This window comes from Mandrillus leucophaeus, unplaced genomic scaffold (assembly GCF_000951045.1).
Source record: "Mandrillus leucophaeus isolate KB7577 unplaced genomic scaffold, Mleu.le_1.0 Scaffold465, whole genome shotgun sequence".
Lineage (NCBI taxonomy): Eukaryota > Metazoa > Chordata > Mammalia > Primates > Cercopithecidae > Mandrillus > Mandrillus leucophaeus.
This window is the reverse complement of record NW_012104976.1, coordinates 1,976,950-2,003,352: the sequence shown is the minus strand read 5'-3', so window position 1 is coordinate 2,003,352 and position 26,403 is coordinate 1,976,950. Positions and strand designations below refer to the sequence as shown.

Genomic DNA, 26,403 nt, shown 5'->3' with positions numbered 1-26,403 from the left:
GGAAAGAGTGGGCAAAGCATGCATAGTCCAGGCAGTAATTTAACATTGGGGTCTGGCGAGGGTTAGACGGTTTACCGTCTACCCTAACTACTGAGATAGTGGATGGCTGGCTAGGACCTCCATAGGTTGACAAAACAGAATAGGTAGCCTCCGTATTGATGAGAAAAGAAATTGGCTTACCCGCTACCTGAAGAGTTACCCTAGGCTCGGCAAGGGTGACAGGGGTCTCCAAATGTGGGCACCGTCAGTCATCGTCCAGGTGTAGGAGCTGGAAGGAGCCTTCCGGCCTTTGAGGAGAGGCACCACGTTGAGGCGCAATGCCTGCCCTGCTGGCGGGGCAATCAGACTTCCAGTGTCCTTCCTGTTGGCAGGTTGGGCATGGCGTGGTAGGCAGGCGAGGATTTGGACACCTTTTTTCCCAATGCCCAGTTGTGCCACACTTAAAGCATGGACGAGACAGAGTGGCCGGCTTGGCCTGGGGACACTGGTTTGCCTAGTGTCCTGGGTCTCCGCATTTGAAGCAGGAGCCCTTGAGAGACTTGCCCTGTGTCTTCCCTGCCGGCAGAGTGGGCAAAGCTGGTTGGAGGGCAGCCACTAGAGCTTACGCCTGAAGCACAGCCCTTCTTTTCTCCTTGTCTAGCTCTGCGGCCTCAGCTGCTTCTTCTCTGGAGTTAAAAACTTTAAAGGCCAATTTTACTAAGTCCTGTATGGGTGTTTGAGGCCCATCTTCAACCTTTTTTGCTTTTTTGGAATATCTGAGGCTGACTGGGAGATAAAATAGGAGGCTAGGACAGCTGCTCCAGCTGGGGAAGTGGGGTCTAGCCAAGTAAATTGGGCTAGTGCCTCTGTAAGGCGATTTAGGAAGGTAGCCAGGTTCTCATCTGGGTGCTGGATGATTTCCTTTAGTTTATCAAAATTGACCACTTTGTTAGAGGCTGCCTGCATACCGCCCAAGAGACATTGAACCATAATGTCCTTCCTACGGTGGCCAGGCTGCTGCGGTTGGTAATCTCAATCTGGTTCTATGGACGGGACAGCCATCTCTCCTAACAGGACGGTGGCGTCGATTAAATGCCATTGATCTGCATGTTGCCTGGCGGCTGCGAGAATGCACTCTCTTTCCTCTGGGTTAAGAGTGGAAGTAAGAATGACATGTAAGTCATGCCAGGTAAGGTTATATGCTCTGGCCTAGGTATCGAAACTCTTTGGAATATTAGGTGGGGTTGGCTGAGAAGTCGCCAAGTCGTTCTTCACTTTCTGTCTCTTATACACATCTAGATGTGTATAAGAGACAGCTCCAAGACCACGGTAGCGGCCCCCATTAGTCAGCCCTCTACCAGTCAGCCCTGTCTCTTATACACATCTAGATGTGTATAAGAGACAGGCGCCACAGGGTGGCTACGTCCTTGGGCGTACGTACGACTCCAGGCCAAGGACACGGAAACAGACCGAGATGGTTAACAAAGGGGAGTACTCACCGAAGGAGAAATTCTCAGAGCGGCACCAGTGGGAGGCTGGAACACTTGTTTGGTGTTCGTGGCTGGTTGGGTTGGGAGCCGGTTCGCTGGGGAGGAGGTTCGTTAGACCCCTAGGGAATGTTGAGGAAGGGTCTCCTCCTGGGTCGGGTTTCAGCACCAACTGTTTTAATTTAATGTAATGTAACTTAATTTAGGAGAGCTAAGTAATTAAACACGAGGCCAAAGTACATAAGAAAGTGGCAGTCTTTTATTGCAAATATGCACACACTCTCGGGCGAAGTTCTCTGGTCCTCAGGTGTGGGGGGCCAGGGAAGTCGCGCCCGGCGCTCTCGGGTGATGTTCTCCAGTCCACAAATGCGGAGGCCGAAGAAGTCACGCCGGCTCCTGCAGCGGACTTTTATGCCTGGGAGCTGGAAGGGGAGGAGTTTGGGGCGTGTGTGTAGGAGTGGCTTCTTGAATTTCGGTGTCCTCGGCTTGACGTCATTCTGCGCATGCTCAGTTGATTTGGTTCTTTTCCCGGGCGCGGGAAAATCTGTGAAGAAGAACCCGGAAAACAACAGGGACTGCTCCATCTTGTTCACCTTCCTCCATCTTGTCCCTTTTCCTTCACCCAAACACAAAGGATAGGAAAATTTAAAATTTTGATACATACAGCCATTTGGTGGTCTTAAAGGACTATGCCAATTTTTAGTGTAAACAACAGAGTATGGCAGTGTCTTTTTTTTGCTATTTCCTTTCTGTCTTTAAGCATTATCTGTTCTGTAATAATTATACTTCCCCTCTTCTTCAGGAGAAGAAAGGGAGGAGGACAGAGGAAAAGTCGGAAATGGGGAGAGGAGGAAGGACCTGTGAGAAAAGAGAAATGGCTCAGAGAAATCTGAGCTATGTGAGGTTTGCAAAATTTGTCAGGTCCAGACAGGCACGAGTATGGGACTTCAGTCATGCCCCCAGCACCTATGCCTGGGGACAATTGTTTAAACTCATTTTGTTCCTGACTAGCTGTCTCGCCCATTATCTTCATGTTCTTGGAATTTGTGATACAAAGAACAGTGTATAGACAATTAACAGCTTACCCACATGTAACCGCTGCTGATTGAAGTGTATTTCAGGGTAATTTGAATCTGTGTTCCTGAGCTGCAATTCTCAAGCTTGGCTCAAATACACCCTCTACTTATATTAAATTTGCTTCAGCTTCTTCCTTTTAATTCAATACCTGTAAAGGAAGTGAGCATGCTGTGCCCTGCGTGACTCTACGGTGAAGAGATGGACAAGAGGCATTTCATTTACTTTTATCAATGTTGTAAGCTTATTGCTCAATCTGGAACATTTTATTGGCTGCTGGTGCTTTTCTGTGAAATGCCCGTGGGAAGGTTTTCAGAACACAGGAAACTGTTGCCAGCATAAAAGAAGAGAAATTATAATTTGTTCTGCATAAATATTGCAAGATTACCACCATGTACATGAGGAATAAAAATTTTTTCAAAGCATTTTCACCTGTATTATCATATGTAATTTTCACAAAAACCATATTAACATGTTTCTCTATTTATTTATTTTATTTTATTTATTCCTGAGACAGGATATTGCTGTCTCCCAGGCGGGTCTCGAGCTCCTGGCCTCAAGCAATCCTTCCACATTGGCCATGCAAAGTGCTGGGATTACAGGCATGAGCCAGTGCCCAGCCTCTCTCTCCATTTTTATTGATCCTCCTGAAGGACAGAAAATCCAAGTGATTAGCCCAAATCATTTAGTCAAAGGCACAGACAAGTCTTAAACCTCTGTCTCCTGACTCTCATCCCAGTTCTCTTTCCTCCAGATTCTGCACATTTTAATAAATTGCCCTTGAGTCAAATGAAGTTCACAAAACACATCTGAGATTTTTCAGTGAATCTATTCCATTGTGATGCCTTCAACATATTGTTTAGAACTGACCATGCTGACGTTACATTATGGCACCAAGAGGGAGGCAATGATTACTACGAAAAGAGCTCCTCAGCCTGGGCAACACAGCAAGACCTCCATCTCTCCAACAACAGCAACAATAATAATACAATTAGCTGGGCGTAGTTGTGTGCCCGAATAGTCTCAGCTACTTGAGAAGCTAAGGTAGGAGGATCACTTGAGCCCAGAAATTTGAGGTTACAGTGAGCTATGATTATGCCACTGCACTCCAGCATGGGTGACAGAGCAAGGCCCTGTTCTGAAAGAAAGGAAAAAGAGAAAGAAAAGAGAGAAAGAGAGAAAGAAAGAAGAAAGAAAGAGAAAGAAAGAAAGAAAGAGAAAAAGAGAGAGAGAGGAAGAAAGGAAGGGAGGAAAGGAGGGAGGGAGGAAGGAAGGAAGAGAGAAAGAAACCAAAAAAGAGCTTTTGTGTGTACACTTGACTCGAATCAAATAACATCCTGAATGGTGTAGAGCAGCTGAAATGATCTTTGCTGTCAATAAAATGAATACATACAACTCTAAGATGCAAGAACTTCTCAACCCAGGGTCCAGTTTTAAAACAAAAATAAACAAAAAACATTTACCTAGACTATATTCTCAAGGGCAAATATTATTTATACACCTTTGTCTTGTCAATGCCTGGCATGGTGCCTGGCACGTATCTAGCACTATCTGCTAGATAATAACAATGACAATGCGCTCATGTTTAAAAACATAAAAAGTAGTAACTTCTGTCATGTTGCTAAAGAGGAACACAAGTATTTGCATAAAGTTTTTTGCCTATGTGCAGAGAGTATCTGCAGTTTTTGAGGTGCATGGAAGTTATAATAATTAAAAGCAGTGATTTCAAAACCCAGATTTCTGTAAAAAGTCTGTTTATGGCAATTTAAGCTTTCTCTAACCCTCTCTTCAAATGCTTCCAGGATCCATCCACTACCTACACTCCTACATTTCTAGATATCACTTCTAGGTACCAAAATCTGTATTAGGTACCTATTGCGGCCTAACACTGTCATCATAAAATTACCATCTGAAAAGAACAAATACTTAACTGTCAGGCCTCTGAGCCCACGCCAAACCATCGCATCCCCTTTGACTTGCGTATACCCCCAGATGGCCTGAAGTAACTGAAGAATCACAAAAGAAGTGCAAATGCAATGCCGCGCCTTAACCGATGACATTCCAGCACAAAAGAAGTGAAAATGGCCGGTCCTTGCCTTAAGTGATGATATTATCTTGTGAAATTCCTTTTCCTGGCTCATCCTGGTTCAAAAATCTCCCACACTGAGCACCTTGTGACCCCCACTCCTGCCCGCCAGAGAACAACCCCCCTTTGACTGTAATTTTCCTTTACCTACCCAAATCCTATAAAACGGCCCCACCCTTATCTCCCTTCACTGACTCTGTCTTCGGACTCAGCCCGCCTGCACCCAGGTGAAATAAACAGCTCTATTGCTCATACAAAGGCTGTTTGGTGATCTCTTCACACAGACGCGCGTGACACTATCTCACAGTTTCTGTGGGGTGGGAATCTGAGTGTGGTTAGCTATTGTCTCTGGCTCAGGGTTTCCCACAAGGCTATAATCAAGATGTTGGCTGGGGCTGCAGCCATCCCAGGACACACGGGGAAACCCGCTTCCTTCCAAGCTCACTCACCTGGTTGTTGGCAGCTCACAACTTGACAGCTGGTTTTCTTCAAAACGAAAGAGTGAGAGAGTGAGAAAGGTGCTCGAGACAGAAGTGACAGCCTTTTTGTAACCTGGGAAGTAAGATACCATCACTATTGAAGTAGTCTCTATTGGGATGCAGTCACTAGGTCCAGCCCATATCTCCTGAGGGAGGGATCACACAAAGGCATGAACACCAGAGGGCAGGAGTCGCTGGGGCCATCTGCTACATTTACCTTCTTACTATGCACACCTTCCATTCTTTCCTTCCTTATCTCTTCCCTTCCTTCCTCATTCTCTCTCTTCTTCCTTTCAGGGCTTACTGTAAGTCTCCAGTGGCCCACGAACTACACCAGGCATTGGGAATGCAAAGCTTATGAAGGCTGAGGTTTGCAGCCCGGTGGAGAAGAAAGGTCCAGTGAAATAATGTTTTCAAACCTTCAGCCACTCACTGTTTTGGCCATGGACATGGGCTTCTTAAATCTTTTCTAACTCAATGTTTTTCTTTAAAGCGATGCACCTTTAAAATATGGCCTCATCCTAAACCCATGGTTCTTGACTTCGGCTGCCTGGTGGCGTCACCTTGGGAGACTATTTAACTTGGAGATGTAGGGGATGTGGCAGCCCGTTTCCCCGTCCCACACTTGCTTTACCATGTACTTATGCCCACCCCAGTGGGGAGGTGACAGCTTACCTGGGAGGAGATCCATTCTTTTGCTCTTTGGAAACAGGCTCCAAGCTTTGCCCCCTATTTTTCCCCTGTTCTACCCTTCACAACATCCTCTGTCCTTACCCCTTTTCTGAGTATTCATCAACCAAAGGGCAGTGCATCAGTGAAGGACAAATCTCCTTCACAAAAAAGATACTTCCTGTTTGTTTTATTAAAAAGAAATGGAGCATTATTGTGGGCACTTGCGACCCCCAGTGGTAGAGAAGGGAAGATACATCCATTGATGTCGGGGTAGGAGAGAAGGGAAGGAAGCATCTTTCACCAGCTCTCTGGAGGCTTTGTTTACACTACAAATGCAAAACAATGTCTCTAGGGGGCTAAAACAACACACACAAATAAGAAAACACTTCCAGCTCTCATCCCTTGTCCTGCGCGGTTTTATTCACATCTAAGTCAGGTATCACCTCCACCAATACAAACACAGCCAGAAGCTGTAAGTGTCATGTTCCCTCATCTTGCCCTTGACCTCTTGGAGTATGGACTGTTAATGACCACAATCCACTGAGACCACCCTTACTCCTGCCTGCCGACCACCCTCAGTGCTGTTTAAAAGCTCAATCCATGAGCAGCCACCTATGCCAGGCTCTGGGCTAGCACTGAGTGGGGGGGAGCAAAGGTCAATCAGATGCCCACTCTGTTGAGGTCATCTGTCTGGATGTCCCCTCCCTTGTATTTACTGATTCTGCCAGGCAAGAGGTTGGGGAGGTTTATTCATTTCATTTAACAAATAGTAACTCACTGTCTACTGTATGTCCTGCACTGTTTCAGGCAATGAACAAACAAGACCTTGCTCTCGGGGAACTTACATTTCCAGCTACTGAACCTCATGTTCTTGTCTTTACTTAACCCCTGGGCCCCAGAACCTGCCCGAATGGAAAAAAAATCTTAGTGATTCTCCAACTCCTGTCCCCTGCAAGTGAGGTTACTGAAGCCCACAGAGGTAATGAGCCTGGCCTGAGGTCACAGAACAAGACACAACAGACTCTAGACTAGATCCCAGCATCTCTAGAGATAAATGTCAAGACACTCACAGCTGTGGGCACAAAGCTGTCTGTCTGGATGGATTTTGGGAAAGTTAGAGACCTAGTGAGCGAACATGTTTTAATACATCAATTCCATCAACTGGCAAATGAATCAGGTAAAGAGAAGTAACTGTATCTTTTGCTTAAAAAGCAAAGTACTCTCAGGGACTCACAGGCTCCTTATGAGACTGTCTTTCCGCCTCCCTGAATTTGGGCAGGATTCATCTGGAAGCATCCTCTGTGGGCGAGGGGAGCAGAGGCACATGGCACAGCGAGAGGCTGCCCAGTGTAGCAGGAGCTTCTCCAACATCCGCCCAAGTACCCCTCCTGACCAAAGGGGCTAATCTATATCCTGAGGGACCTGAGGAGATAGTCGTATGCTGCAGGAGGAAAAGCAAAATTGAAGTCTTATATTTTACTAAAAAAACCAATATGAGTGTTGCATTCTGATGCACTAATATATTGCTATGCTTAACGTAAAAATGATATTTCTACCCAAATTCTGAATAAAATCAATTCTGTAGAAGGATACACCATCTTTATGCAGAACATCTTACCCATTACCCCTGGGCCTAAGGGCCTCCCGTTTTAGAAGCACAGACCTGGTTCCAAACCCAACTCTGTCTGTGGAATGCTAGCAAATTGACTTACTGCCCTGAAACTCAATTTTCTTATCTGTAAAAGCAACACAAAGTTCTGAGCTCTGGAGAAAATAAGGACTACTGAGAATGGTAATACCATTGTCAATACAGAGTTTTACAAGTTACCAAGCATTTTCCATGTGTTACCTTATTTTCATAGGAAGAGAGCAGGTTCTGGAAGCCAGTTAACCTTGGCTCTGCCAGAGTGGCTCTGTCGGTCTTGGGCAAATGGATTAACCTTTGTGAGCTTCCACAGCCTCATTTGTGAAAGAGGCGTGATAATGACACTGTGGGTTATTGTGATAACTAAACACACTATAAGGTGTGCCGGCTTCAGTAAGTGGCACATCTCACTAGCGCCTGGAGCAGTTGCTGTGAGTGGGTGAGAACACCAACCCAAGTCAGACAGGCTTGACTCTCACTAACTGGGTGGCCTTGGGCATATCACTTAAAATCTTTGTGTCTCAGTTTCTTTTACCTGTTAAATAGGGATGAAAATAGTATCTTTTCAGAAAGCTGTGAAGATAAAGTGAGTTACTATAAGACACACTCACAATAGTGGCTGGCTCAGAATGGTGGGTATTCCAGTAAGTACCTGTGCACAGTTGGTTGGCCTTATCATTGGCCTCTTCGGTTAGGAAACCAGAGGCTTAGAGAGGTTCGCCTCCATCGACCTGACTTCTCTTCCCCAAGTGGAAGATCTAATATTTGAACCCAGCTTCCCTGATTCCAGAACCAGTGGTCTTTTTCACTGTGCCCCATACAGGAGTGGGGGTTACACCCCCTATAGTAGTTTATCTTCCACAGCAAGCTTTGAACCACTCGGGCACACACATAGAGGTCAATGCCCACACAGTGTTACAGTGTTGCCAAATATAAATAGCAGAGATTCTCAGGTTAATTACTTCTAGTTCATGAAATAATGCATCATTGCTTCCTGCAGAGGTTGGAGAATAGTAAAAAACCTCTGTGCCCCAAGAACTCTAATGGAATTTCTCTCTGAGATGAAGCAACCTTCTCAGTTACCTTAAGATACTGGAAGAAGCCAGCATTGTTCTGATACCTATATGAGCCCAACAGAGTTACAAAATGTAAAAGCTGTGACAGATCACAGATCGTGTCAACAAAAGAGAAACCTAGGCTTTTACAGAATTAAAGTCAGTTTCACTGAGTCTTCCTGAGGATGGCAACCCAAGTGAATCTTTGTTTCAGTTAGACTGCTCCAAAGCAGTGTATGAACCCACAACTTACGTATTAGATGGTGATGTGCTCAGAAGTTACATTAAAGCAAAATCTCATCAAAGTCTGGGTGTGAGAGCACATCTGGTTATAGATCGCAGAGGGAAAATCATTAATACTGTCAGTCGTTACATACAAGAAAAGGCAAGGGCTGAAATCATTGAGCTTATCTTTTCTAAAAAACACAGTGATTCAGGTAAGAGACATTAGAACCTGAGGCATGGCTTCTTCACTGCAAGGGCTGGCTGTGAGGCTGGTCAGAAGCAGATGTTTGCTACTTTGTCTCATAATTATTTTCTCCAAATAATAAGGAAGTTGAGGTCTATGGCTCTTAGATCCCTTGACCTACAGTGCTATATTTGTTTGATCTGTTCTATTTAATAACCAGAGGCTTCCTCATTTGGGCCCCACCATACATCCTCCGCCACTGAAAAGGGAAAAACAAACTCTGTTCCTTACTCAGTTACTTCCCTTTTGACACCAGATGTGTGGGTTTTTCACATAACAATTCTCCAATGCTCAGTAGACATTAACTGGGTGTCTTACAATTTAGTTCTCAGAGTTAGCACAGACCCCACCATTAAAGGGCTCAGCCCCATGAGATGACCCCCAACTTCAGATACCAATTGCAAGTACAAGGTTGTGACCTGTACTTCTGAGCAACTAGCCATAAATCAAGGGTTCCCACGACCTCCTCCTTGGGTTTAACCGTTTGCTAGAATGGCTCACAGAACTCAGAGAAATACTTATGTTTACCAGTTTGTTATAAAGTTATGGAGCATGTAGACGAACTGCCAGATGAAGAAGTATATAAGGCAACGTATGTGGGAAAGCCACAGATCTTCCACGCCCTCCCAGGGTGCACCGTGCTCCAGGTCCCTCCATGTGTTCAGCAACCTGGAAGCTCTCAGAACCGGTCCTGCTGAGTTTTTATGGAGGCTTCATTATGTAGCGGCAATTGATTAAATCATGGGCCACTGGTGATCGACTCAACCTTCAGTTTTTTTACCCTCCCTGGAGACAGTGGGCTGAAAGTTCCAATCTTCTAATCACATGGTTGGTTTCCCTGCCAACCAACCCCCACCAGCAGACACTATAGGACACTGTAGCCAAAAATAATTTTATTTGCATACAAGAAGACATTTATCCTTTTGGAGATTCCAAGGGTTTTAGGAATGATTCCAAGGGTTTTAGGGGAGGATGAAATAAAAATGTATATTTCTTAGTACATAGCAATATCCACACCCACCTATTTAACACTACCACCCACCTCTGTCATTCTGTGTCCATTTTTTTTGACTATTATAAAAGTTTATTTAACAAAAAGTTTAATATGAAAATGTACACAATCTAATTTTTACATCATAGAAAACAGTCCCTTTGGAGAGGGGACAAGAGTTCCTCTGCTGAACAGCCATTTTTTAGACCTGTTCCAAGGCTTTTAACGTGATGATACTGTTTCCTTCTATTTCCGCTGTTCTAATATTGTTCTGTTGTCCACTAATTGCCATCTTCACACATTCATCTATCATAAGATTCATACAATGACTGGATCCCCACAGTATTCCTTGGACATATCTACCACCATTTAATTTCAGTGAGAACTTGTCCATACGTTTTTTCAACTTGGGAGAGTGAGCTTTGTTCATGGTGTCTACTAAGCAGGTTCAGAGATGCACTGAAACACAATTTATGGCCTCCATCACACTTCACAGATAGGCCCAGTGTTTCGTGTCTGATGTCACTCATTCCATTAGCCAATTGATTGTGGGCCTATGTCCAAAATTTCAAGTCTTCTCCTTTGCCTGCAAACCTCCAAGCTTCCCTCCTCCCTTGCTTTCTCCAAGCCCATGACCCCCTTCCTACCACCACAGAGAAAGCAGAAGCCATCATAAGAAATGCTCATTGCTTCCGCAGACTCACCTCCCACTGCATCAACCCCTCAATCTGTCCTGTTCCTGGAGAAGAGAGGCTCTCTTCCTAGGCAATGTCTGGGTCTCGGCCTGCCTTCTTGAGGAGCTTACACTATATTTATTTTATCTGTTCTCTCATAAATCTATATCTTAGTCTCTCCTGGCTCTTTCCACTCAGCATTTGGGCGAAGTTCCGCCTCTCCCATCTTAAAAACCTAATGAAAACCCTCCTTGATCTCATATCCCCCTTCAGCTACTTCCTTACCTCTTTTGTTAGTTACCAGGTTCATTCTGCCATCACACAGCAATCCGATCACTGTGATGATGGATTTCTGCGAAAGAGAAAAAATTTTATTCACAATGCTATTGTGCAAGGCAGCAGAAAAACAAATCCCCAGTGGGCCTCCCCAAAAATAGTGCTTGGAGGTGCTTCTGAGAGAGAAAGCAGGATGGTCTAAACAGTGGGAAAAGGTGATTGGCAGGTAGGAAAGGTGAGGTTGTTGGGATTTCTGCAAGCATAATTGAGTTAATGTTTTCATTCATTTTTTTCATCCAACAAATTTTTGTTGAAGATAGAGTTTGTGTTAGTCAATTTTCTAGGTGCTAGAAAATAGCAATGAAGAAGGGAGAGAGAAAAACCTCTGTCCTCGTGAAGCTCACTGTTTAGCAGGAAGGTAGGAGTGGGGTTAAATAGGGTGATCAGGGTCGCTTGCCTGAAAAGGTCACAGGGAGCTAAGGAAGCGAGCCGTGTAACACGAGAGGGAAACGCATTTCAGGCAGAGGGAACATCAGTGCAAATGCCCTGGTGCAGGGATGAGAGGGCAAGCACTTGACAATAATGTCAGAGAGTTAACGGGGGAAGTAGTGCATGTGCTGAATTGTGCAAGGCCTTATGCTCCTCTGTGAGGCTTCTGGCTTTTCTCCTGAGTGACTGGGGGCTGCTGGAGGGTTTTAGGCTGAGGAGAAGGTTTTAAGCTCATCTGACATGTTCTCTATAAGGATCAGTCTGCCTGCCATGTGGGAACAGGGAGGACAGCAGCTTGGACCAGGATGATGGAAGTCATTGAGTCCAACAGGAAATTATGGAACTCCTGAGGGCTCAGCCACCCCGATCTCTTCTCCCTGAGGTGAGAGTCCTGCAGTGAGACATTGCTTATGTAACCCCATCTCCTCCCATGGTGCCAGTTGCCTTCTACTCATTGGCAAGTCCAACCCAGGCATCTGCTCTGAGCTCCCTCTCACTGTTTCCATTTGGCCTTCTCACCATCATCTCAAACACAGCCTATCTTGTCCCCACCAAACATGGCCCACAAGCCACCCAGTACTAAGCCAGACGCTTAGAAATTTATCTGTGATACTTCCCCACACTTGACCTCCACATTCATTTAGCTCTGCACTAAATGAATGGATTTATTCATCCACTTCTCTCTGCATCCTTTCTAAGCCACCACTGTGTTTGCATTAGTCTCTCAACTGGGCTCACAATGTCCACTCCTGTGCCCTTTCACCCCAATCCCTTCTCTAAGCTGCAGGCAAAGAGAACTTTTAAAAATTCAGATCTCATCAAATTACACCCCTGATTAAAATCTTTACATGCCTTCCCATTGCTGCTAGATAAATACTAAAGTCCTTACAAAACAAAATCCCCATCCTACCCTGAAGTATCTTACCCTTTCCTTCATCCCCAGTCATATTCCATACCCTGTCAGTCTTTCTATTCATTCCAGAAGTATTCACTTTCTTTGGGTCCTTTCCACCTCAGTACCTTTGCATGTGACGCTCCCTGTGCTTAGAAGGCTCTCTTACACTCTCCTGTCTCCTCCAGGTCTCAGCTTATGTAGCTTTCCCAGGAAAGCATATGCAGCCCCTAGATGAGATTAGAACTGTCTCTCTCCACAAGCTCACACCAGCTTAGATTTCTCTTTCATGGTGTCATCACAATTAGAATTTATGTTTATATCAAGAGTTGGTGAATGTTTTTCCATCTTATAAGCTCTATACCATGTCTATCTTCTCACCATGGTATCCCCAGTTTTGAGGACAGTGCGTGAACACAGAGGGGCTTACTAAGTGGTGATGGGCTTAGATCCAAACAAGGAGGCCTTTGCCTGGATCCTGCTCCTGCCCTCCTCCAGCTCTGTGGGGTAAAATGTCTAGAGGTCCAAGGGGAATTGTCCACCCAAGGCTATGTCCTCCTCCTAAGTCACTCTAAAATTATCTACCTCAAAGGCCCAGGACCCACGTCCATGGTCTCTATGTGCCTCTTACCTGGGCCTATTCTCGCAAAGGTGGATGATGCCATTAGAATGAGCGCCTTAGGCCGGAGGCATGTCCATGGAGTGGTGGGTGAAGTTGTGTGTGCAGCTTGGACATGCAAGGTAGAGCATCCACACACCTGTGTGCAAGGATGCATGGTACAGAACTCAGCTTGGGTGGGAAAAAAGTTGTCAGGCCATGGATGGAGAGCTAGGGCCAGCAATCCTTGCACTGTCACTTTTGAGCACAGAACTGTGGGCATTCCAAGAATTCTATATTCAAATCTACTTTTTCAGGTCATCTTGAAAGTGAATTGGTCAAAGTAGTATAAAACATTTTATATAATGATTTGTTACCTAGATTTGTAATTGTGAAATATCTATACACTTGCTATGTGGATCTCAGAACGTGATGAATATTTATTGAATGAATAAATAAATGAATAGGCTTATTCCTGGATTTCACCATTTGCCATTTGTAGTGACTGGATGAAAAAAATGAACGAATGCTTCATGCAAATAAATCCCCACAAAGGCAAATGCATTTTATTTAAAGTGAAGATCCAGCTGCCAAGGGAATTAATCTGTCTACCTAGGTTGAAATATTTTTTCTCAGGGCAGCTCTGACTTGGATGCTTCCATTCTATAAGTCAGTGACAAGTATAAGTAATAATAGTGAACATTTATTGGGCTCTATGTTCAGGACTGGTTTAAGCCCACCATATAGATTAACTAATCAAATATTCACAATTCTATGAGGTAGGTGCTATTATCATTCCCATTTTACAGATGAGGAAACTGAGGCTCATTAAAGTTAAGTAACTTACCTTCGGTCACACAGCTAGTAAGTTACAAAGCTAGAGGTAAGTTCCCAGGCAGCTTGTGCTCCATACATTATGCTATGGTATTTGCAGAAGTCAAAGTCCTCCTGTGTCTCCCCCTTGTTATCAATACCCAGGGGGTCTTGGAGTCTGAGCCAGGATCCATGCGTGTCAGGGTCACACTCTCTAATGGCCAAGTTGCCTTTGTATGTGTGAGAAACAGTAAGGGATTAAATTTGAAGTTTAGTCAGCAGGATGACTAATCCCCCCACAGGGAAGGAGTTCATCCAATTTTTACTTTCAATTTCCTCCTACAGCTTTAGAGGAAAACAAAGAAAGGACGAAGAGCGTCTCATGGTAAAGGAAAGTTACTAGATTTTCATTTACTGGTCATGATACCAAGGGTCCTGAATGGGAAAAGTAAATCGTAACTCCTTAAAGGTGAATTTTTCACATGCTGTAAACTTTAATTAGTAAGAATATTAACAGGCTGCAAATGCTCTCATTCCACCTGAGGGGATTACTGTTGTTAAAATAGGAAAGCTCAGTATCCCTTTCCTTCCTACTCTTCAGCTGTAGGATTACCAGCAGCAGCTCTAAGAAGGACCCCCTCATCTAAACCAGATGAGGACCAGAGATGGAGAGAACAAGGATGAGGGAGAAAGAAGGGAGGAAGGACTGAACATAGATTCAAGGTTATGGAGCCCCCAGAGTCCTTACGCCCCCAACTGCGTATTTTCGACAGATACTTAGTGTCTCCCCTGTGTGAGGGGAAAGTTCAATATCACATTAACAAATGTCCATCTCCAGGGGTATTCAGTAGCCACTGGAGTTTCAGGCAGCATCAATGTTAATTTAAAAATGTGGATAGAATATTTTGCATAATAAAAAGTTTTTTCTTTATTTCAGTGTTATTCGCTGCTGCATTATTTATAATAGCAGGAAAAAAATGACATGCCTTTTGAATTTTGTCACTGGCACTGAAATAATGTCAGTTCACTTTACCTTTTTCACTCATTCTGATCTTCCATTTCCAAATTTACAAACCTGTGTTTCATAGGGCTGTTTTGAGAATAAAAATACAATAAAATAAAACATTTATATGTTCAGCACAATTGCCATTTACTAGTAACCACAATTTATTGAAATGATGTAATGTAAAAATTCCCAACACATGGTAGGTATTGAACACATTTGCTGAAACAAAACAAGACAAAGCAAATTAAAAAAAAAAAAAAAAGGTTGGAAAATGGCTAAACTTAAAAGGATAATCCTCTCCTCTTCTAGGCTTCCATGGATGTGTCCCAAACTAGAGTGATGGAAACAAATCAGACTTCAAACTTGGGATATTCCCAGTGATTCCAAAGAAGGTAACAAAATGCAGGCTTTGGCATCAGTTCTTCTGAAACACAAACAGCATAAAGTACTCAGAATAGTAACTTGCAGTTCATAAAACAATGGCCCATGTTCTCAGATGGTCATTTGCAAGGTCCGTTTGTCCCGCACCTGCACACACTTTGAGCTTCCACTGCCAGTGGTTGTTTCTGTTACAGTATGTAGCTAGTTAGGGATGAGCAGGGCGGAAGAGGGATACCTTCAATTCCCCAACACACAAACCAGGAATGTCAGCTGACCACCAGATGATGGTCAGGTGGCTGTTAACTGTCTCTTTCAAATAATAATTGGTCATAGCTGGGGCTAGGGAAAGGCAGTTTCCCAACAGACAGAAAAACCTGAAACTGGATCAACAGCTTCCTGTTAAGATCTCAGGAGTTGAGCAAGTGGGCTCAAGCACATGCATCAAGAGGCAAAATCGTGGAGTTTAACTGGCATATGACCTTCCTCTAGGAACACTAGACTGGTGGGGGAAGAAGCCTCAGGTGAGCATGCATACAACTCCAGTATACACCCTGCATGTGCTCCCCTCCCAAGTGCTAGCAGGCAACTGCACATGCGGAGAGCCTACCCCAAGGGGAGAATCAGGGGAGAGGTAACAGGAGACCCCAGAAGTATGCCAACATATAAAACCCAAGTCAAAAGGCCAGAATGCACACTTGATCTTTCAAGTTGCCCGCTTGGCCTTCTTCCAAGTGTACCTTACTTCTTTTCATTTCTGCTCTAAAGCTTTTTAATCAACTTTCTAAAACTTGCCTTGGTCTCTCCTTCTGCCTTACGACCTTCAGTTGAATTCTTTTTTCTAAAGAGGCAAGAATGGAGGTTGCTGCAGACTCATACCCGTATCAATTTGCTGCGGGTAACAGTCTCCGTGACCAAATCTGATCTATGCCTTGAAAAAGTCACTTTATCTTTCCCCTGTGCTGGTTTCCAACCCTTTCACAGAGGGTTCTTCCCTGGTTATCGCACAGCCTGCTTCTGGAGTACGCATGGGCCTGAAGTGGGAAGCCTGGAGTTTCTGACCTTGCCCTGACCCTGCTTTACCAGTTAACCTTAAGGATGCTACTGGCCTTTCTGAGCTCCTGTATTCTCATCAAAGTTGGGACAGCAGACTGTCTGGCTACTGCCCATTGTGTGTTGTATGTTTGAGAACCCGGTGAACTGTTATTTCATTTCTGAAACCTTGACTAAACCCTTGCAACCCTCCCCATCAGGTAGCCACTCCCTCATGGCACTTCTATCCTTGCCATGTATTTATCTCTGTTGAAGCACTATGGATGCTATAACTCGGTTTCATTTCTCTTCCCTGCCTCTTTGGATCTCAGTCTCCTTGGTGCCTGGACAAAATATTTGTTAAATGAGTGAATGAATGAGAAGATGCTGAATTGCCAATGCTCTACATAAGGGTAAACTTCTTCTGTAAAGGTCCAGATGATCAATAGAGTTAGTGTTTCAGGATTTGCAGGGCTGTTGTAAATACTCAACTCTGCTGTTGTAGCCCCAAATCAGCCATCCACATACATAAATGAATGGGTGTGGCTGTATTCCAATGAAATTTTATTTATGGACACTTAAATTTGAATATCGTTTGATTTTAACACATCATAAAATATCATCCCTTCTTTGATTCTTTTAACCATATCAAAGTGTAAAAACCATTCTTTTTTGCACATGGGCTGTACAAAAACTAGAAGAGAGCCAGATTTTGGCCCACAGGCCATAGTTCGCCAATTCCTGCACCAAAGTAATAGTAAATATTGATTGTTTAAAACATATATATATACACACACACACACACACATATAAATATATATATGGTAGACATTACATATTATTTACTTATTTATTTTATAGAGACAGGGTCTCACTATGTTGCCCAGGCTGACCTCAAATTTCTAGCCTCAAGCGATCCTCCTGCCTCAGCCTCCGAAAGTGCTGGGATTGTAGGCATGAGCCACCATGCCCAGCCTAGACATTGGTTTATTACAGATATTATTGAGATTGCCCATGATCTCTTTACTTTCACATTTTAGATAATGGTATGCGTCAAGTGTATGACCTCATGCGTATGTTTCTCACAGTCACAGGGCATCTCCACTTTTCACCTGCTGCTCTGTCTTTCTGAGAATGTGATCCACTGGCTTCCCCTCGCTCTGTCCCAACAAAGGCTCTGTGGCCTTCCTATCCCTGAGAGCCCAGCCTGGGCTGGCCGTCACCACACTGGTCATCTTCCCAGCAGGGGGTCCCACGTGAGCTGTCCATGCTTCCACAGAATAAGGGTTACAAATGTTCTGACCTTCTTTGGACATGCAGTTTGGTTTAGAATTGGGTTAAGAGATCTAATTTATCTCTATCTTTTCTTATCCATTGTGCAATCATAAATAATAATTCATATTACAATATCTGCCATTTATGGAGCAGTTACTATGTGTTCAACATTATTCTAAGAAATTTTTCATATCTTATCTCATTTATGAAATGATTTTGAAGTAGAATTGGTGTGTCCATCACTAAGATTGGCTTCTTCCTTTTTCAAGAGCTATTTAACATAGGAAGGTTTGTAAAGACCATTTTTCATACAAATCTGTATGAATAGATTTTTTTGAGATGGAGACTATTATAAACTGTCATTTATCAAGAGTTTAACATATATAAGGCAGCATTTTATGAATTCTTCCATTGGAGTAGATAATATTATTATTTCAATTTTTGGTTCAAACCAAGGCTTATGAAAGCCAACTAACTTGGCTGGGCATAGTGGCTCACACCTATAATCAAAGTGCTGTAATCCCAGCACTTTGGGAGGTCAAGGCAGGCAGATCATTTGAGGTCAGGAGTTTAAGACCAGCCTGGTCAACATGGTGAAACCTCATCTCTAGTTAAAATACAAAAATTAGCTGGGTGTAGTGGTGTGTGCCTATTATCCTAGCTACTCTGGAAGCTGAGGCAGGAGAATGCTTGAACCCAGGAAGTGGAGGTTGCAGTGAGCAGAGATAGCACCTCTGCACTCCAGCTCCAGCCTTGATAACAGAGTGAGACTCTGTCTCTAAATAAATAAATAAATAAAAGAAAGCTAACTAACTGGTTTAGTTATTTAGCTAGAAAATAGTAGAGTGAAGTTTTGACCTAGGCAGTCTGATTCTGAGCCTCTTCCTAACTTCTAATAATTCTGCCCCCAGATTTTAAAGCCATGAGTGCATTTTGACATTTTACTATCATCATTCTGAAGTACTTGCTGGGTCATCTCACCACCTTCCTTTATGTTATTTAGTTTTAGAGACAGGGCCTCGCTCTGTCACCCAGGCTGGAGTGCAGTGTAATGATCATAGCTCATTGTAGCCTCAAACTCCTGGGCTCAAGCAATCATCCTGCTGCATCCTCCTGAGTAGCTAGTACTACAGGCACGTGCCATCATGCCCAGCTAATTGTTTAATTTTTTTTGGTAGAGGTAGAGTCTCACTGTGTTTCTCAGGCTGGTCTCAAACTCTTGGCTTCAAACAATCCTCCCACCTCAGCCTCAGCCTCCCAAAGTGCTGGGATTATAGGCATCTAGCTCTTTATGTTATTTTTCTATTTTTTAGTCTTCCCTATTCATTGAAAAGTCTGTATTTCTCCCACCATCACCATGACATCTTCCCCATCTCCTTTATTACTTTGAATTTGAAAGCTGCAGTAATTTTATCTGCCCTGTGGCACCAGTTGATAACATTATTGGAGGGGAAAGGACTATTAAGGTTTCAGCAGTTGACCTGGTGACCTTCATTTCAAGTTCAGAGGATCTTTTAAAGGTCTTTGCTTAGGGTCTCAGCCTTTTTCTTACATTTAAAAATATCCAATGTTGTCTCCTGGGGCTAGGTTAAATGCCACTTCTGCCATGAAGATGTGGGGATAATGAAATGCATTTGCATTGTATCAAGAAAGCAATATTCAAATGAGGTTTCTGTATCTCAGCAGCCTCAGTTGTGAAAGAGGGATTGCAACAGTGCCCAGCCCAGAGGGCTATAGCGAGGGTGAAATAAAGCAGTACATGAAAAGTGCCCCCAAATGTGTCAGGCATGGGAAAAGTCAACATGCTCTTAATACTTTTTGCTATTTTACAAGTAACCAAATCATAGGAGTGGCAACTGCAGTAATGATTTTTGCAATTTTACAAAGCCCATCATCAAAATTGGTGTGTTAGTCCATTTTTGCGCTGCTATAAAGAACTAGCTGAGACTGGGTAGTTTATAAAGGAAAGAGGTTTAATTGATTCACAGCTCTGCAGGCTGTACAGGAAGCATGGTTGGGGAGGCCTCGGGAAACTTTCAATCATGGCAGAAGGCAAAGGGGAAGTAGGTAACCCTTACATGGTAAGAGCAGAAGGAAAGAGAGAGAGAGAGAGAAGAGGGATGTGCCACACACTTTTAAACAACCAGGTCTTATGAAAACTCACTCACTAAATAAACAGTAAGGGGGAAGTCCATCCCCAGTCCATCCCATGATCCAATCACCTCCCATCAGGACCCTCCTCCAACAATGGGGATTACAATCCAACATGAGATTTGGGCAGGGACACAAATGCAAACCATATCATTCTGCCCCGGCCCCTCCAAAATTTTATGTCCTTCTTTCATTGCAAAATACAATCATCACTTTTCCACAATTCCCCAAGTCGTAACTCATTTCAGCATTAAATCAAAAGTCCACAGTCCAAAGTCTCATCTGAGACAAGCCAAGTCCCTGCTGCCTATGAGCCTGTGAACTCAAAAATAAGTTAGTTACTTGCAAGACATAATGGAGGTATAGGCATTGGTTAAATACACCAATTCCCAAAAGGGGTAATCAGCCAAAACAAAGGGGCTACAGGCCCCATGCAAGTTCAATACACAGCAAGGCAGTCATTAAATCTTAAAGCTCCAAAATAATCTCCTTCGACTCCATGTCTCACATCCAAGCCATGCTAATGCAAAAGGTAGGCTCCCAAGTCCTTGAGCATCTCTGCCCTTGTGGCTATGCAGGGTACAACAACCCTTCAGCTGCTTACGTGGGCAGATATTGAGTGAGTGTGACTTTTCTAGGTACATGGTACAAGCTGTTGGTGGATCTACCATTCTGGGGTGTGGAGGATGGTGGCAGTCTTCTCACAGTTCCACTAGACAGTGCCCCATTGGGGACTCTGTGTGAAAGCTCCAACTCCACATTTCCCCTCTTCATTGCCCTAGTAGAGGTTCTTCATGACAGCTCCATCCCTGCAGCAGACTTCTGCCTGGACAACCAGGCATTTCTGTACAGCCTCTGAAATCTAGGTAGAGGTTCCCAAACCTCAACTCTTACCTTCTGTGCACATGCATGCTTAATACCATGCGGAAGTTGCCAACGTTTAGGGCTTGCACCCTCTGGAGCAGCAACCTGAGACATATCTGGGGGCCTTTTAGCCATAACTGGAGCTAGAGTGGCTGGGATGCAGGGAGCAGTGTCCCAAGATTGCACAGGGCAGCAGGGCCCTGGGCCTGACCTATGAAACCATTTTCCCTCCTAGGCCTCTGGGCCTGGAGGGGAGGGGATGCTGTGAAGGTCTCTGAAATGCCTTTGAGGCATTTTCCTCATTGTCTTGGCTGTTAACATTTGGCTCCTCTTTACTTACACAAATTTCTGCAGCTGACTTTAATTCCTTCCAATAAAATGGGTTTTACTTTTCTACCACATTATCAGGCTGCAAATTTTCCAAATTTTATGCTCTGCTTCCCTTTTAAATGTAAGTTCCAGTTGTAGATAATCTCTTTGCTCATGCATATGAGCATTTGCTGTTAGAAGCAGCCACATTATGTCTTGAATGCTTTGCTGCTTAGAAACTTCTTCTGCCAGATACCCTAATCTCTCTCAACTTTAACATTCCACAGATCTCTAGGGCAGGGACATAATGCTGCCAGTCACTTTGCAAAAGCATAGTAAGAGTGACCTTTATTTTGGTTCCCAATAAGTTCCTCATCTGCATCTGAGACCACCTCAGCCTGGACTTCATTGTCCATGTCACTATCAGCACTTTGGTCACAACAATTTAACATGTCTCTGGAAAGTTCCAAACCTTCCCTCATCTTCCTGTCTTCTGAGCTTTCCAAACTGTTCCAACTTCTACCTGTTACTCATTTCCAAAGTTGCTTCCACATTTTCAGCTATCTTTACAGCAGTGCCTCACTCCTAATTAGTACTCCTAGGTACTAATTTTCTGTATTAGTCCATTCTCACATTGCTGTAAAGAACTACCTGAGACTGGGTAATTTATAAAGCAAACAGGTTTAATTGGTCCACAGTTCTACAGGTATACAGGAAGCATGGCTAAGGAGGTCTCAGGAAACTTACAATCATGGTGGAAAGCAAAGAGGAACGAGTCACATCTTATATGGCCAGAGCAGAAGGAAAGAGAGTTAGGAGTGGGGGTGTCACACACTTTTAAAGAACAAGATCTCATGAGAACTCATGCACTATCACGAGAACACACTCACCATCATGAACCCAGCAAAGGGGAAGTCTGCCCCCATGATCCAATCACCTCTCACCAGGCCCCTCCTCCAACATTGGGCATTACAATTAGACATGAGATTTGGGCCGGAGCACAAGTTTAAACCATATCAATTAATCAGAAGCATGAGCCATTTATTTTCCCAGTCCAGGCCCAAGATGGCTATGTGGTGTGTGGGACTCACAGATCTGCCTAGACATAGCCTACTTGGTTCCAATGGTCGCACGCAGGGGACAATTTTGTGTTTTAATGATGTGAAAAATGACATCAATAAATTTAATGAAAAGATTATTCCCATGTTTATAGAATCAACAATGGCTAATGGAATCATTTAAACATCTTAGTCATATTCCCAGTACATTTTATACAGAAGTTGATATGCTGTAGGTGGTATTCAGAAATCTGGGGATTTGAGGTTTGTGAACATCGCTTGTGATTAGTGCCAAAGATAAACAGGATGTGATTTTTTTTACAAGAAGTATGACCATTATCTAATTCTTCTAGGGGTTGGTAGAAGGGCAAGAGGGCTGCTCTTCTGTCCTGTTTTTCTATGCTATAAACCAGTATTTTCTAAACTATTCCTCAGTACATTATTTCCATGAGCGCTTAATAGTGTGACGCTAAAAAAGCATTCCCCAGTGAAATGCATGTGGTGAACTCTGACTTTTCTTTCTATAAACCAGGCTTCCTGTGAAATACAAACTGTGGATTGCTCTGCTCATACCACTGATGAGACTGCTGCTTTATCCATGCTAATGAAGACACAACTCTCATGAGATTACATTTTTATTGGCTTCTTAGGCACTTAAAATGTACAGATTATGGCTCTGTTGGGGTTATTTCTCCAGAACATTAACCTCACCAATTACAAGTAAATTTTCCCATCATTTCTTCTTTTTCACAGTTTTATTTTCTGAGACTTAGAAAACTAGATGCCTTCCACCTACTGATGATAGCCTCAGTTCACCTGTCCAACCTTATCCCTTGTTGCTTCCATTCTTTTCCTTCTACTTCGGTTGAGTCTTTTGAATTCCTCAGTACTTCCCTAAATGTTTTGACCTTTTCTATTGACCATACCCTGCTCTGCCACACCCCTCATTCTCTGTACGAAGGGTACTGATGTGTATGGGCTGTGCTGAATGCCGTCTCATTCATTCAGCTGTCAAACATTTAGTACCTATTTTGAGTTGTGCATTGTTGTAGTATCTTAGTGAAAGGATTAGTGAGTGAATGGTTTTATTCATCCCTCAGAGTTGGAAATATCTGTTAAATAATGCATGGCTAGGCATGTTTATTTTTCAGGAAGAAAAGTGCTCTATAAATCAGAGGACTATTATAATATTTACATGTTGGTCTCATGAAAAATGATGCAAGCAGTTTTCACTATAATATGAATCCTGATAATTTGCATTTATATAGCACATTGTTGGCACAATAACTTTGTCCCTTTGAGCAGCTTCATTTAAAGTGGTTTTGCTTTAATTATCTCTCACAGAGCAGCTATAAAAATGATTGTAAAATAATTTGCAAGTGTATGTGTTATTCATAAATGGTAAATAACAGTTAAATTGTAAAGACAATGCAATAGAATCTGACATTTCTCAGGATAATATTTTAGTTGCTCACCTGATTGATGTAGTCAACTCTGAATCATTAACATCTGGATTAGGACAGCTGTGTGTCTGGGGAAGGAAGAAGGAGTGTGCACTTAGAAGCATCCCTTGTTTTACCCTTTGATTCTTTTCTGTGTCTCACAAGATATTCACAAAGCATGTATGTGTTCACAGGCTAACAGTGTGAGTTCAAAGGTGTAAGTTGTTTCAAATATTAACTAATAAATGAACGCTCCATAGATATCTGAACAGTTCATTCTATCCTTCATCAATAGAATTGGTCTACTCTTTGCAAAGCACTGTGAATGGCACATTGGAAACACCAATCAGTGAGTCAGTTATGATTTTACAGCATCAATGCAACAAAGTTAGTCCCTGGTGATATTTACATAATCTCTTTTCTCCTCCAGTGCTCTGGAGGTGACATCTATATTCACCATCACTGCAGAGTGAAATTTAGGTCTCCCAACCTCTACTCACTTTGAGTGTAGTTGCTCTGTGGTTTCTTCATGGAGTCTGTGGTTTTGTTTCCAACCCATTATTGATTCTTCTAAAGACTGGTTGAGGTGCAAGGCAGGAGTGGTTATCAGTCCCACAGGTGAAGAGCTTATAAATTACGGTATCAATGGCTTATTCAAAGTCACACAAAATAAACAGGATATCGAACTTGAATTCAGATTTCTGGAAATGAGGGAGGGAAGGGCGCTTACAAATATGGGATATATCTATAATATGATGTCCTCTACGTCACATACTTTGCAACTGAAAAAATTAAAACTGGAAATACAGATGGTCGTTAACTTAAAATGACTCAACTTTATCATGTTTCAAAAGTCACATGCATTCAGTAGAAACGTAATTCAAGTACCCATACAACAATTCTGTTTTTCCCTTCTACTACAATATTCAATAAATCACATGAAATATTCAACACTTTATTATAAAATAGGCTTTGTGTTTGTATTAGTCCATTCTCATGCTGCTATAAGGACATACCCAAGACTGTGTAATTTATAAAAGAAAGAGGTTTAATTGACTCACAGTTCCCCAGGGCTGGGGAGGCATCAGAAAACTTACAATCATGGCAGAAGGGGAGCAAACATGCCTTTATTCACAAGGTGGCAGAAAAGAGAAGAATGAGTGCCCAGGGTTCAAGTGCTGGAAGGTGGACCGGAAGGAGGGGAACGCCACTGGGGTGACTCTGCTGGAAGCTTTGGACTCCATCCACCTGCTCACATGCAGGATTGACAATCCCCCGAGGCTCCCCCTGCAAGCTGTGTACAAGATGGGAGGTGACCGAGGGCTGAGTGGGGCTGAGGGTAGACTACTCCGTTAGGGATTCTGGAGTTGATCCTTAATTGAATCCCCTAGGGAGTCCACGGGCGTATGATTGCCAGGGTTCAAATCCTGACTCCACCTCTTCCTTGAGCAAGGATGAAGTGGAAAAGCACCTAGCATTTCCATGCTATCCAGTACACAGTTTTAAACAGTCAGAGATCCATCTAGTGTTTTCTACCATTCCATACGTGGTCCTTTGTCCTTGAACTCAAAAGCCAAGGGGCCTCCCAGGAAGTCAGTTCTCACTGGGTGTGTCTTGGACTGACTTCCCTTCCTGGATTGAACAGGCATTGGCACTGTGCTGGTGGGCCATGTGGAGAGTGGCTTTTTGAAATTTGGGATAGTGGTCACATTTGCCCCTAGCAATGTCACTACTGAGGTTAAATCTGTGGAGATGCACCATGAGGCCCTGGCGGAAGCCCTGCCAGTTAACAGTGTAGGATTCCGTGTGAAGAATGTGTCTGTGAAGGACGTTTGGCGGGTGAATGAGGCTGGAGATAGCAGGAACGACCTCTCCCATAGAGGCTGACAGTTTTGTGGCACAGGTAAGCCCCAGGGAGCAAAGGGTCTTGGCCTGGTGCAGGAGGGAGTGCTTCAGGATTAGTCCTGATTTACACTGAGGCCACAGGTTTTGCTGCCATCTGTCTAATTCCACCCTGCTGCCCCACCAGGTGATTGTCCTGAACCACTCTGGGCAGATCCACGCTGGCTATTCCCCTGTGCTGGACTGTCATACAGCCCACGTCTCCTGCAAGTTTGCCCAATGGAGGGAAAAGATTGACTGGCACTCTGTCAAGAAACTGGAGGAGAACCTCAAGGCTCTGAAGGTAGGGGATGCAGCCATTGTGCAGATGGTCCCTGGCAAGGCCATGTGTGTGGAGACCTTCTGTGAATACCCACCTCTAGGTGAGCCAGGTATAGTGCTACTAAGTCATGGCAGGAAAGCCAGTCTCCATTCTGTAACCGAGGGCAAGGCAGCGGCTAAGGAGCATTTCCTTCTGGGCCAGTTTCCAGGCATGTCATTCTTCCATTTCTCTTCCAGGCTGTTTTACAGTGTGGGACATGAGACAAGCAGAAGCTGTTAGAGTCATCAAGGCTGTGGACACGAAGTCCTCCACTGCTGGCAAGGTCACCAAGTCTGCAGCAAAAGCCAGCAAGAAATGAAGCCCACCCTCCTCTCTGTAGTGTCCTCAGCTCCCCCTGCCCCCCAATAACTAAACATTCAACGAGTGTATGTATTTCTTAAATAAAGTGGATAAAACTTGACTAGCTGTCCTAGTTTCTTTCAAAGAATAAAGCATAGGTAGATGGAGAACTTCTAGGCAAGATAGTTATGATTTAAAGCCCATAGGCTTCCCAGGGTCATAAAACAATTCAGGGTTATCTAGCTCATTCTCATAGCCAGGGTATCATTCCAACCTCTCTCCCATTTCCTTCCCTCTGTGGCCTCTCCTCCCTATAAAACTGGTGGATGTTTTGAGGTGTGAAAAGTATACTCATAATAGCATTGGGGTAGGATCTTAGTGCCAATAGATTGGTCCAAATCTACTGTATGATTCTTGGTGTAACCATCGTTCAGTGCTGAAGGTTATTCAGCTAATACAGTCAGGTGAAGACTCCAACTAGTTTGTTTAGAACTTGGGTTCAGAAGCTGGTGCCCAACATGTTAAATTTAAGTTAGGTTAATATGCCTAGAGGGTAAGGAATGAATGGATGGAGTTCTTACAGCCTTTGATCTTGTTGTTGTCAATTAATGGGTGCAACAGGATAACTTTTCATGGAGTTTAATCATCTAAATTATGTGCTCATTCAGTATATCCTGGGAGACAGGACCCAGGGTCTGCCTGCAAT

The 26,403-nt window shown here is 43.6% G+C and overlaps 1 pseudogene; it reads left to right on the top strand.

Moving 5' to 3' along the window:
* Positions 1-25,716, top strand: part of LOC105550137 — a 35,406-nt pseudogene extending 9,690 nt beyond the window's left edge.
* The last annotated feature ends 687 nt before the right edge of the window (positions 25,717-26,403 follow it).